Source organism: Mustela lutreola, chromosome 1, assembly GCF_030435805.1.
Source record: "Mustela lutreola isolate mMusLut2 chromosome 1, mMusLut2.pri, whole genome shotgun sequence".
In the NCBI taxonomy this organism is placed as follows: domain Eukaryota; kingdom Metazoa; phylum Chordata; class Mammalia; order Carnivora; family Mustelidae; genus Mustela; species Mustela lutreola.
In genome coordinates, this window is record NC_081290.1 from 77,094,128 (window position 1) to 77,106,760 (window position 12,633).

The 12,633-nt window shown below is 35.0% G+C and overlaps 1 pseudogene; it reads right to left on the reverse strand.

Annotated features, from left to right (window-relative positions):
• Nucleotides 1-1,724: 1,724 nt before the first annotated feature.
• LOC131822782 (exportin-4-like) lies at nucleotides 1,725-12,194 on the reverse strand (annotated as a pseudogene).
• Nucleotides 12,195-12,633: the final 439 nt, after the last annotated feature.

Sequence of the window (12,633 nt, forward strand, 5' to 3'; positions counted from 1 at the left end):
CTTCAATTGCCATCAAGAATATAATCAACACTGTAATAGTAATAATATCCACCCTTACAAGTAATAATATCCACCCTTATAAGAGTGTATCTCTCCACTCTTAGACACAGATTTACTCACTAGTCTCCTCAACAATAGAATAGGAGAAGGAAATATCCAGTGTCTACTAATTACTAGGTTCTGTGTAAGAGGGACTGATATCATCTAATGTAATCTACATAATATCTTTATATAGTAAATTTATTCTCTATTTTTAAAACGTGGAAATTGAGGTTCAGAGAGTTTATCTTATCCAAGTTCACATACCTAGTAAGTGTTGGAGCTTAAAATCCATGTAATAATTGTGTTCATATCTCTGAAACCATCCCCCTCCAACTTGAAGACTTTGAAGAATATCTGTACAATGATTCAGCAAATCAATTTTGCTAATTTCATATAACTCAACAAAGAAGGGCAGCAGAGTGGCATGACAGAACCTTCTGATAACCTAGATATGCATTTATAATGAGAAAATCAGTTTAGCATTTTTTAGCTAAATTGTATTGGTAAAATTTAGGGATAGCCTATCTAATCTATACAGTACATGCACATAACCATATATTTTGTAAGATAGAACACTTTCAAAGACTGTCTAATTTCAAGCCAACTATTCTTTAGTTCACTGGATGAATTTCAATGAAAAGTTTGAGTAATTATGAGTAATTAACATTAAAACTATCTTATTTTAGAGAGTATTCTATTTCTTAAATCTTGTTTCACCACATACTGCTGACGTCTGTCTCTTTTTCATGGTGAGAGACTGAACTGGCTGCCAAGACAAAGAAGAGAGATTACAGAAAGGAAAAAAGAAAAAAAAAAATTAACTATAGTCTTATAAACAGCATTTATAAGCCTGAATTTTAACATTACAATGGAGTAATTACTTACCGGGAATGGAAAGAGGTAATAAAATATGTCAAGTGATAATTCTAAGCTATTACATCTCTTAAGAGTTTATATAGTCTGGTTTAGCTAGTTTAATTTTTTATGTAACTATTCACATTTGAAGGCTAAATCAGCCTCCGCTTGCAGACTCAAGGCTATTTACAAAGGCTTTGTGAAATGAGGCACAGTAAGACCTCTATATCTCTAGGTCCACCATTTAGTTGAGATATTTTCATTTACCATTCCTACATTTAGTTCTTTTCTTAACTAACAAAAGTGACAGGGGCATTCCAGCATGGATATGAGTGATCCACTCCCAATAAAGGTCACAACTTTTACAATAAAGCAGTATCTGGTGAGAGTTATGTGCCAGGAACTGTGAAACAGTTGAGCTAAATATACTGCTTTAATATTTACATAAACTTTTAGGTATGTGTTTGTTTTGTTTTTTTATTTATTTTTATTTTTTTTAAAGATTTTATTTATTTATTTGACAGAGAGAGATCACAAGTAGGCAGAGAGGCAGGCAGAGAGAGAGAGGAGGAAGCAGGCTCCCCGCCGAGCAGAGAGCCCGATGCGGGACTCGATCCCAGGACCCTGAGATCATGATCTGAGCCAAAGGCAGTGGCCCAACCCACTGAGCCACCCAGGTGCCCTGTTTTGTTTTTTTAAATAGGAGTTGTGACTTCTTATTTGACACATTAAACACTGAAACATTGCTTTATGAGTTATCAAGGTTAACAAAAGTCATTTGACAAGTGGTTGTTCTAAGTTTTTATTGATTTGGGTCAAATAATGTCTCATATCATGTTTTCCATAATTTCTCTATGCTGTGGTGCCTGGGGTCCAAATGTATAAGCCAAGAAATACAATTATGAGTATGTTTCTGTCCATTTGTTTCAGTGTGCTAGGATTGGGGGGTGGGGATGCAGTGTGGTGTTTAAAATCTTTAAACAATTTATGCATTCTCTGGGAATTGTCAATAGATTATATTTGCTCTACGGGGTTTCTTTGGACTGTGTCTACATTGCCAGTAGGCGTGTACAGTGTTCTGCAGCAGTTCTTCCTAGGATTCCCACACAGCTGATCTGAAAGTTGGTCTTCATCATCCTCCAGATGTTTTCTTATTTCTTCTTCCTCACAAGAAGCCACACCATTTAGAGTCAAATTTCCTGTGCCATCTGGAGCAGCTAGGTGGCACTGAATATAGGAATTGAAAACTTGAGCTGCATGTTGGATAAAAATGTTTGTCATCTTGGATCCAAGTTAAGAGGACTTGCAATTTGCCATATATCTCCTTGTATAACATGTCATCTTTATCAAAACTTCTTCCAAAGAAGCACTTAACCCAAAGAATAAGTGAGGTGTGTGAGGCAGTTAACAAAAAAAAAAAAAAAAAAAAAGAGAAGTTCATTTGGAATGACATTTAAAACATCTGGAGGGTATACAGTTATGAAGTTGCCAATTAATACTGGAGAATTCCACAACTTCCAAATCTTGTATTTCAATTTCATTGATAGTATTCAGTGATCCTTCAATAATCAATTTGTGATCTTACATGGGGAATAAAGGTCCATGAAGAGATGCTAACTGTGCACACCATTGCAGAGAATCTTGTGTTATAGCTGAAAAAAATCTTTGATTATCCATGTACTGTGAGGAAAAGTTTTATACATCTATTGCCCAGAAGAGTCTCCTGCCTGGGCTCTGTTGGCTTTGCCAACACATTTGGGAGGATTCAACTATAGCTATATAGTGTCAGCCCAAATTTGGAGGGAAAGAGATCGAGCTAAATGCCTGATTGCCAAGTACAAGGTAACTCTGAAATATTCAAGGTGTCTGAGTATTGAGGTTGCTTCCCCTGATGAACTCATGCAGAACTTCAATAGTTAACATGTAGATGTGATAAAGGTTTTTTTCCTGAAATACTTTTCTGTAGTTGTCCTGGAATCCCATACTCAGTCCAATGTTGCTCATGGAACTTGAACATGAGGATTCACTCAAAGTATAGTTAAAATAAAACAGCCCATAGTTTGCATAGTGGGATTGCCACTACTTATCCACTGGGCGACTTCATGAAAAATGCTTTTTCAGTTAACTGATTTATCTAATGATCCTCATTTTATAATTAATGCCACTGCAGATAGAATTTGTTCTCAAATGTACTTTCGGAGGTTAGGCCTTTACAAAGGCATAGGTTAACAGAAATGTTCACAGTGACTTGATGCTACCTTTTTACAAAAGAATCCACTCTCAAACAACTGCTTCCAGCATGGATGGGGCAGCTTAAAAGAGAACATAGCCCATTTTGCTTTCTGTTTTGTTTTTGTTTTTGTTTTTTAATCTAGTGACCTTGCTTTAGCATTACAAAGAGGTTAGTTTGTCTCAAAACAGACCTCAGACAAGTGACACCTAGTATAATTTTCAAAAATTTTCCTCCCTCTCTTCAACTGTATGAAAATATGCTGGCAAACTGTTAATCTAGACTCTGATTGCCTAAGCCACAGGAATATGTGCTGTGTACCCTGACATTGTTCATTACTGACCCGGAAAGGTCAGGCCATCAGAACACTGGACGAGTTCTCCTGCTGAGAAGTGAATTTTAGAGCTACTCTGCAGCCATGATTTTCTTTCCTCAATGATGCTCCATGCACTGCATTATGGGAGCGGGTGCCAGGGCTGACCTATGACGCTCACACCACCAACCTCACAGGCTAACAGAGGCTGTCCTAGCTGGCATTCCTGTGGTTTGTGCAGTCCTGATGACCTGCCTGGCTTCTGACTCTGGGGCACAGATAATTGAGCTGCCTTGCTGGGGAGAAAGAGACAGATTGTCTAAGGACTGTGCCAGGAGAGGCCACGGTGGTTTGCTCAGGCAATGGCCAATGGCCCCTATGAACTGTTTTCATCCAATTCATTTCTAAGGAAATTGAAGCTTAGATAGATGAAATGATTTGCTCTGGGAACATGTTAAAACTTAAAATTGGGGCATCTTGGTGGCTTAGTGGGTTAACAGTCTGCTTTTGGCTCAGGTCATGATCCCAGAGTCCTGGGATCAAGACCCCTCCACCCCCATCACGGACTCTTTGATCAGCTGGGAGTATGCTTCTGCCTCTGTCCCTCCCTCCCACTCATGCTCTCTCTCGGCTCTCTCTGTCTTTCTCTCAAATAAATAAATAAATAAATAATCTTTAGAAAAAAACAAACAAGCCAAAAAAAAAAAAAAAAACCCCAAAAAACTTAAATACAAACTTGAGATATGTTTGACTCCAGCACCTAGCTGGAGTCAGCCCAGCTCATCTGAAGGGATTTTAGGATTTTCAAAACTTGCTTCTGGGGCGCCTGGGTGGCTCAGTGGTTGGGCCGCTGCCTTCGGCCCAGATCATGATCTCAGGGACCTGGGATCGAGCCCCACATCAGGCTCTCTGCTCAGCAGGGAGCCTGCTTCCTCCTCTCTCTCTGCCTGCCTCTCTGCCTGCTTGTGATCTCTCTCTGTCAAATAAATAAATAAAATCTTAAAAAAAAAAAAAAAATTTTTTTTCAAAACTTGCTTCAAATTCTTCTTTTACAATTAGCCCTGTTTTCCCAAACATGTGAGTTTCTGATTTCAGGTATAAAAATTATAAAAACAAACAATTGTTACTTGGATAAAAAATCCCTTATAACCCCATTCTTTACTGATGAGGCAATATGTAGTTTATTTTTTAAATATTTATTTATTTATTTGAGACAGAGAGAGAGAGAGTGTGTGCATGAGGGGCAGCATGGGAGTGGGTAGAGGGAGGGGAGAACCTCCAGCAGACTCCCACTGAGGCAGAGCCCACCTCAGGGTTCAGTCTCTCCGCTCTGAGATCAGGACCTGCACCTAAACCAAGAATGGATTGCTCAAACACCCAACCAGCCAGGTGCCTCTAGGCAACGGGTAACTTAAAATTATATTCTATATTCACATGGTATCTTACGGAAATCAAACTTAGAACCTAAGTTTCTTGCCTCAATTGCCTGTATTCTGGTTAATAACAACAATAACAAAGATACTACCAACACAGGTAAGTATAATAAGGCAAATTACTTAATTTAGCTAAAAAATAATGATTGTATAAAATAGTGGGTGACCCATCTCAACTTAGACTTAGAAAGGTTCTTTACAGATTATGACATTAGGAGAGACATAGAAAAATGTTACTATGGCTCAGTGATATAACCTGACCTAGGCTACCTGTGTGGAGAGACTATTCCTCCTCTCCACACACCTACCACAGGTAGGTGTGAAGGCAGATGAAGCAACTGGCTACCCAGGCTGGACTTGACCACACCAATGGCTGAGAGGATCAGTATCTTAGCACACCTATAACCCAGTTGATAAATATTCAATATGATTTTTGTATGAGTACATGGTTTATTAAAATATTAATATTCTGGGGCACCTGGGTGGCTCAGTGGGTTAAGCCGCTGCCTTCGGCTCAGGTCATGATCTCAGGGTCCTGGGATCGAGTTCCGCATCGGGCTCTCTGCTCAGCAGGGAGCCTGCTTCTCTCTCTCACTCTCTGCCTGCCTCTCTGCCTACTTGTGATCTCTCTCTGTCAAATAAATAAATAAAATCTTTAAAAAAAATTAATATTCTTCTACTCCAGTTGGTAGTCTGTTTCCCAAATCCCCTGAGTGCCCCTCCTACCAAACTGGTCTTTCCAATTCTAGATATCTACATTGCTCTATCATGCAGAAGCAAAAGGTAAATCCTAGGCAGTAGCATACTTCCAGGACTGTTTCCTTGTTCATCCTCTGCCTATAACCCAGCATTGTGTCCTGACACAGTGGTTAGACTGTGCAGTCCTATAAAGATTTTTGATTATTTATTTTGAATTCCTATTAGTCATTCTGATGTATGAATTTATTAGCTAACCATTTAATATCTCTTAGTAATATAATAATATAGTTATAAAATATGATGCATAAGATTTTTAAATCAATTATTACAGTAAAATTTGTACATGTACAGTCAGTGGTGGGAAGAATGTGTTGTTTCAAACAACAAGCTATAGAACTAGACAAATATAGTTTTGAATATTGCTTCTAAACTTAGCTAAGTCTAAGGTGATGGAAGCCCTGTAAGATTCCATTGCTTCATTTATGTAATGGAGGTAATCTTAAAAACCCCTTTCTTCATCCCCAACACCTATGTTTCCTAGTGGATCCTACACCAGAAGTTTACTATGTGATATCTAAGATTTTAAATCTGAATGGAATCTTATGCATTTCCCTTTATTTTTCATTTAAACTTTTTTTTTTTTTAGTATTTAAAATTCCTCTCAATGAAAGTATATTATAAGTGTCTCCCTGGGGAAAATCTAACTTTTAGTATTGCTTATAGAACATTTCAGAAGAAACTTCATGTTCTTTAAAAGCTCATATTCCTCGGAATGTGAATTGATGTATTTATATTGGACAAAGTACATATTTCATTCTCCTTTAAATCTTTTGTGCTATAAAAAGGGGGAGAAAATTATGTACACTCAATTAGATGTGGAGAGTCTTCCACTGAAGTGTTTTTGATGGGTACTTATCATGAATGGTTATTCTGAATAATATTAGGGCAAAACTAGTGATGATATTATCCAATGGGAAAATAATAAGCTAGATCAAATTTTACATTGTTATATTATGTCATACTATTTCTGTAAATTCCAGTAAAATATAATGTCATTATGTTCTTGATCTTTTCAGTATATTTAGGAAAAAATGTTGATGTTCATGAAATGTCTCTTCAACATGTACCATAGAAAAGGGCACAAAGCTTTTGTTACTAAGATGTTTCTGTTGTAAATATTATATGGTCAAAAATATAAACATTTGATATTTTTAGGGTATGACCTGATAAAATTGCTTACACACTAGAAGAAATTATTTAAATTTCAAAAAGTATGTCTTTAATTAAAGAAAAATCCTAAGAAGGCAACAAATAGAGTAGAGATAGTAACTTAAATGGTACAGATAGGATTAAATTTGTAGAGAAATCATTAAAGGAAAACAAAAATAATAAAAACTGTAAAGAGAGTTTTTGAATCATTTTTAAATGGACTTAAGATAAGTCAGCTTTAATGCAGTTTTAAATTCCTTATTTGATTTGGGTTAAATGAAGCCAAATACAGGTTGCCGTAATAGGGTAATTAGAGGTTTCTTTAGGAGTTTTCTGGAAAGAAACCAGTTGTAATGATGGGTAAGTGATTGATATCAAAACTGATTCTATGTCTAGAATGCCTAGATGCCTAGAGATTAAAGGAAACATGTTTTGGAAAAAGAAATCTGAGCTGAGGTCAAGAGATAAGTGAGAACATGGGAAATGGATGTAGAGCTGCCTAAACTTAGATTTGGGAGTTACAGAATGGGAGATGATGTTGAAAAGGGAAAATGAAGTTGGATAAGTAATTGAACAGGAACACAAAGTAAATGAAGTATCTCAAAAACATGTTGATCAGTTTGATTTTAAGTAAGAAAAAAAGAGATGCTATTCCAGTACCAGCGGAACACCATGAGCAAATTTGCTTTGTGGCTGAAGGAGGAGAATATATCGAGGGAAGTAAGACCGGAGGCTGCAGGACAAAATAGAAGGTAATTGTGGGAATTTGGGTAGTTATAATGTCAAACTAAGCTGTAGTATTTGCTGTGGGCAGTAGGAATAGAGTTTGGAGCGAAACTTTAGAAAACAATGAATTGCACTTAGCTACTGCTTAGAAGAAGAGGTCTAGGGGAAGGGAATGAGAAAAGATTCTTAAAAATCTAAGGTCCATTCCAAAAGAATGGCCTCTTTTCATTACTATCATTTGGGCCATTTATTTTAAAAAGAGCTTAAATGGCATCTCATTGTTGGCTTAATTTGCATTTTCTTGTTCTGACTTTAATAGAACATCAAAGAACATAGAGATAGAACATTTTCCAAAATGTCTATCGGTTGTTTTTATTATTTCATAACATGAAATCCTCCCCTGTTTATCAGTGAATGTCTGGAGAGGAGAAAAGATGATGTAATCATATATTTAAAGATATCTATTTTTTATTAAATTACCTGTGACTGTTTTCCCAATACTATTATTCTAAATTTATATTTTATTTTTTATCTAATTTTCCTTAGACAATCTAAGTAATCTTTAATTTCAGATTTTTAAAATCATATCTAACTGAAAAAAATCCCCCAAGTTTCAATTTATATTAACTATTTCATTAAGAAAAATAGAGGAATATATATTAAGCACCCATTATGTACCTGTAACTGTGTTGGGTCTTTAGAAGACTATTTTTACTCCTAAATAAGAATTTATGCACAGAGTACCCCATCTTTTTCCTATCATGGCAATATTAAAAATACTTTCGTCTTGACATTTAATGCATTTAATTAAAGTCATCACTTTTTTTTCTAACCACTACTCCAGGCTCATGGAAAGCTAGTAATAAAATAGCTTTTACTCAGTAACTATAGTTACTCTACTAGAACTGTATTTGTAGTTCGTATTTAAACCATACGTACTTATTTCAGTCTTTTACATAGTTTCTGATGTTGATGACCAAACCTTCTGAAGCATAATGTTCACCATCAGTGACATCAAGTTTTGATTTATCTCCCTGTGAAACAGAAAAAGAAAAGAACTTTCAAGGAGTCCTGTGTATGTGAGAATTCTTTTGCCTTCTTAAATGTTTGACAACCTAATTGCTGGTAAGAGTCTTGATTAAAATATTCAAGTCAAATTGCTATAGACGTTTCTCTAATTTAGTAATGCTTAGGCTTTTTGGTTTTTGAGAGTAACAATAACCAAAGAAAGACTCAGATTCAGTTAACTTAAATAAACAAAGGAAAGAGGATTTATATAAAGGATGGTGAAATACCTAAAGCTTAACATTCAGGTCTTAGGAAAAGATCATAGCTCAGGGCAACACTGGGAATGCCAGCAGGAATTTGGGCTGTCTCACTAAGGTAAAGCCTTAAAATAATGTGATTTAATAAATCTTCAGCCTCTGTATTATAGATTAATATTCACAGAAGTGCATATTATCTAAGTGTCAGGGGTAGGAGATACTTTGATTGAGCCAGTTTGCATTGTGTATTGCCTCTGCCTGTTGTCATAGAGATTGGGATCTCTTCCTAGAAGAAGAAGGGGTAATGAGAAGGCAAAAACAGTAGAAATTTTTTTTACACACCCTGCCTGTCCAAAGTCTTAGGCAAGTACTTACGCTTTTATCTGTATATACGATTCTTAAAATGTTCCTGTTTTACATAGTGTGTCTGATAATTAAAAAATAATCTCATTCCATTTATAGTAGGAGAAAACCAAAAGTGATTTTTGGCTAATGCTTCCAAAGATGACACTTGTGTTCTCTGGGTTATGCTTGTTTTTTGGGTCCCTCTGTCATTATAGCATTTCAGTATTCTTTGATCTATGGACCAAATCAACCAAGACACTCTGTGTTTAATACTGAACAAAAGCAAGAAAAAGGAAGTATACGTAAAAGAGTAAGTAATGCTGCAAATGATCATGGGAAGTAAACTTGTCGCTGATTTTTTTTTTAAATTTCTATTTCATATATTTTTATCTTTGGCCAGAATATTCTTAGGTCACATTTATTTTTTTACCTTGTGAGTAGAACTAAGTTTTCTATTCCTTGTTAATTGGAGTCTCTGTGGATCCTATTACATTTTCTTATTTAATACTTATTAGTAGGCTTATTATTACGTGGAAACATTCCAGAGTACTACTTCGATTCTACCCATATTTCTGTAGCAAAATCTCTATTTCTCTTTGATTATCAGGTCAGTCATTCTAGTAAAATATATAACCCTGTCTAGGAGAATTTAGAAGATATGTTTGTAGAAGTATCATTTTGGTGGATTAAAAATAAACAAATACGTATAATTTGTATATAATTATAGTTATATGTATATGTATAATTTATATGTATATTTATACATATATGTATAATTTATATGTAATTACATAATATGCATTATATAAATAAATAAATATATATGTATATATGCATATATAATTTATATATTATATATAATGTATATATATAAAACATATATGTGTGTGTGTGTGTGTATATATATATATATAAAACACTGTAAGCCATCATCCTACAGTGCAAGAAACAAGATTTTGAGATGTGATATTACGGGTAAGAGTAAGAAATACCAAAACCTTCTTTGAACTTTATTTTCTGGACTTATCTATTCATAGATTTAGCATTCTGCTTAAGGAAAAGAGAGCAACACATATTTTTCATGGATTTAGATTATAAACATGATTATGCAGAAAAGCCAACTTCATAGGGTGTTGTGTCTCCTGGAACTATAGCTGAATCTGCATTAATTTTTTTAAATAAAACCAGTCATTTATGTTATTGGAGTAGTAGGATGATCGGTTTCAAAACATTGCTTCTTTTATTTCAACTGGGGATAGTTCTTGTGGAAAAGAATGATAATTTTTGAAGAATTTAGTTAGTCCAAGGTTGGAGGTTCCTGAGCAAGCATGCTTATAGTCTGAAAATAAAATCCACGTCTACAATAAGTTTTTGTCTGATAAAAGAAAAAAAAAAATCTTTACCACAACCCCCAGTCATGAAAGGGTTCTAAGGTAAGAACCTTGAGGCCACCATTTAGCTGCTGTTCCCCTGAAATGTGAAGACATATTGAGAAATAAAACAATTATTTTTGGTAGTAACTGCACATTCATAAGTGTCTGTGGCTAGGTCATCTTATGAAGAGGAAGGTTACATTTTGAAGTTCCTTCTTGGCACCACATACATTTTAATAATAAGCTCAGTCTTCAAATTTTGGTCTATTTTGGAAAGAAGATAGCTGATATTTAAAAAGTCTATACACCTGATTTTGAAAGTATTTTTCTACAGTAGGAACAAATGTGTTTTCATGTTCTGGACCTACTCCTAGAGGTTCTACTACAGAGCTCTTCCAAAAAATTTCTTGAGATTAATTATTTACTGAAATGATTTGTTTTTTTATTTGATAATAACATACATTCATAAAAGTACATAAACCATCTGGGCACAGCTCAATGAATTTTCACAAACTGGGCACATCTGTACAAGCAGCACTGAGATCATAAAATAAAACATTGCACATACTTCCCTAATATATTTTTTTTCTGGTTTCAATACCCACAAGAATACCAACCCTTCTGATTTCTATTACCATAGATTAATTTTGTTTGGTTTTGAACTTTCTATAATTGAAGTCTTTTTTTTAACTTCGTTTTTTTAAGATTTTTATTTAAAATCCAGTTAGTTAACATAGAGTATAGGATTAATTTCATGTGTACAGTGTAGTGATTCAACACTTCCATACATCACCCAGTGCTCATCACAGCAAGTGCATGCCTTAATTCTCTTTACCTAGTATACCCATCCCTCTACCCACCTCCCCTCTGGTAACCATCAGTTTGTTTCTTATAGTTAAAAGTCTGTTTCTTGGTTTGCCTCCCTCTCTCCACCCGCCCCCCAATTTATTCATTTGTTTTGTTTCTTAAATTCCACATGTGAGTGAAATACACAGAAATTACCTTCTCTGATTTAATATAATACTTTAGCTCCATCCATGTTGTTGCAAATTACAAGATTTCATTCTTTTATGGTTGAGTAATCTATTCCTCATTCTCTGGGCCCTTGGGCTGTTTCTGTGATTTGGCTATTTTTGTTTTGCTGTGTGTGTGTGTGTGTGTGTGTGTGCGTGCCCACGCACGCACACTCACATGGCTGGATTCTTTAGCTCAATATTATATTTGTGAGAATTATCTATATTGTGTTTAGTGACCAACTATTTAATCCTTTTCTCTTCAAATTATCCAACTTAACCATTATGCAATGCCCAGAAATCAACATACTGCTTTATTCCAGGCACCACTCATTTTAAACTTAGTAAATGTCCATTCAAAATTCTACTTCTTATGAGAATTTTCCTTTTCCACTTATGGTCTAGGCCACTCCTAAAACAGAAAGTCAAAGTTGTCCATTTCTGAGTAATGACAACTTACAGAATAGAACATATATATATTATTTTTATATTTATAATTTTACATTTTTGTTCATACAGTTATTAGTTATCCCTTATAATTTGAGTTTGATGACAGGGGTGGTCCTCTGAGAGGAGATGGTATACTGAGACTGTGATAAACCTATTCATATAATTCACTTGGTACCTTCAGAGAAGGGGTAAAGGCTTTCATATATACATTGGCACATAATGGTGGAATACTTCGGGTCATACCCAAATGTATGGTTAGACAGATTGAAAAGCACTGAGTACATGAAGGACTTGGGTGTCCCAAGTCAACATATTCAATTTTCCCCTGAAGGACCAAGTATTATTTTTACACTTTTTACTTGTTTGTTTTGTTTTTTGAAATTAGAATACTTAGGATTGTTAAAGATGAGCATTTTTTTTTTTTAAAACCCAGATCTCAGGATTAGCTGCTGTCATACTCTTATCAGTGTGTCCTCCTCAATATTGCTCTGTCATCAACACTTCTATGAGCATTAGATCGTTAGGTCATGAAGAAAGAGTGGTAGAGGGGCCGATGCTATAGTCTTGACCAGCTCATTTGTTTTCTTTTTCTTTGAACTTTAGTAAACAATGAAGGATTTTCAAATAACAGTGTACATGGTAATAGTAGAACGACTTTTTTGGATGTAGGTTTAAGAAAC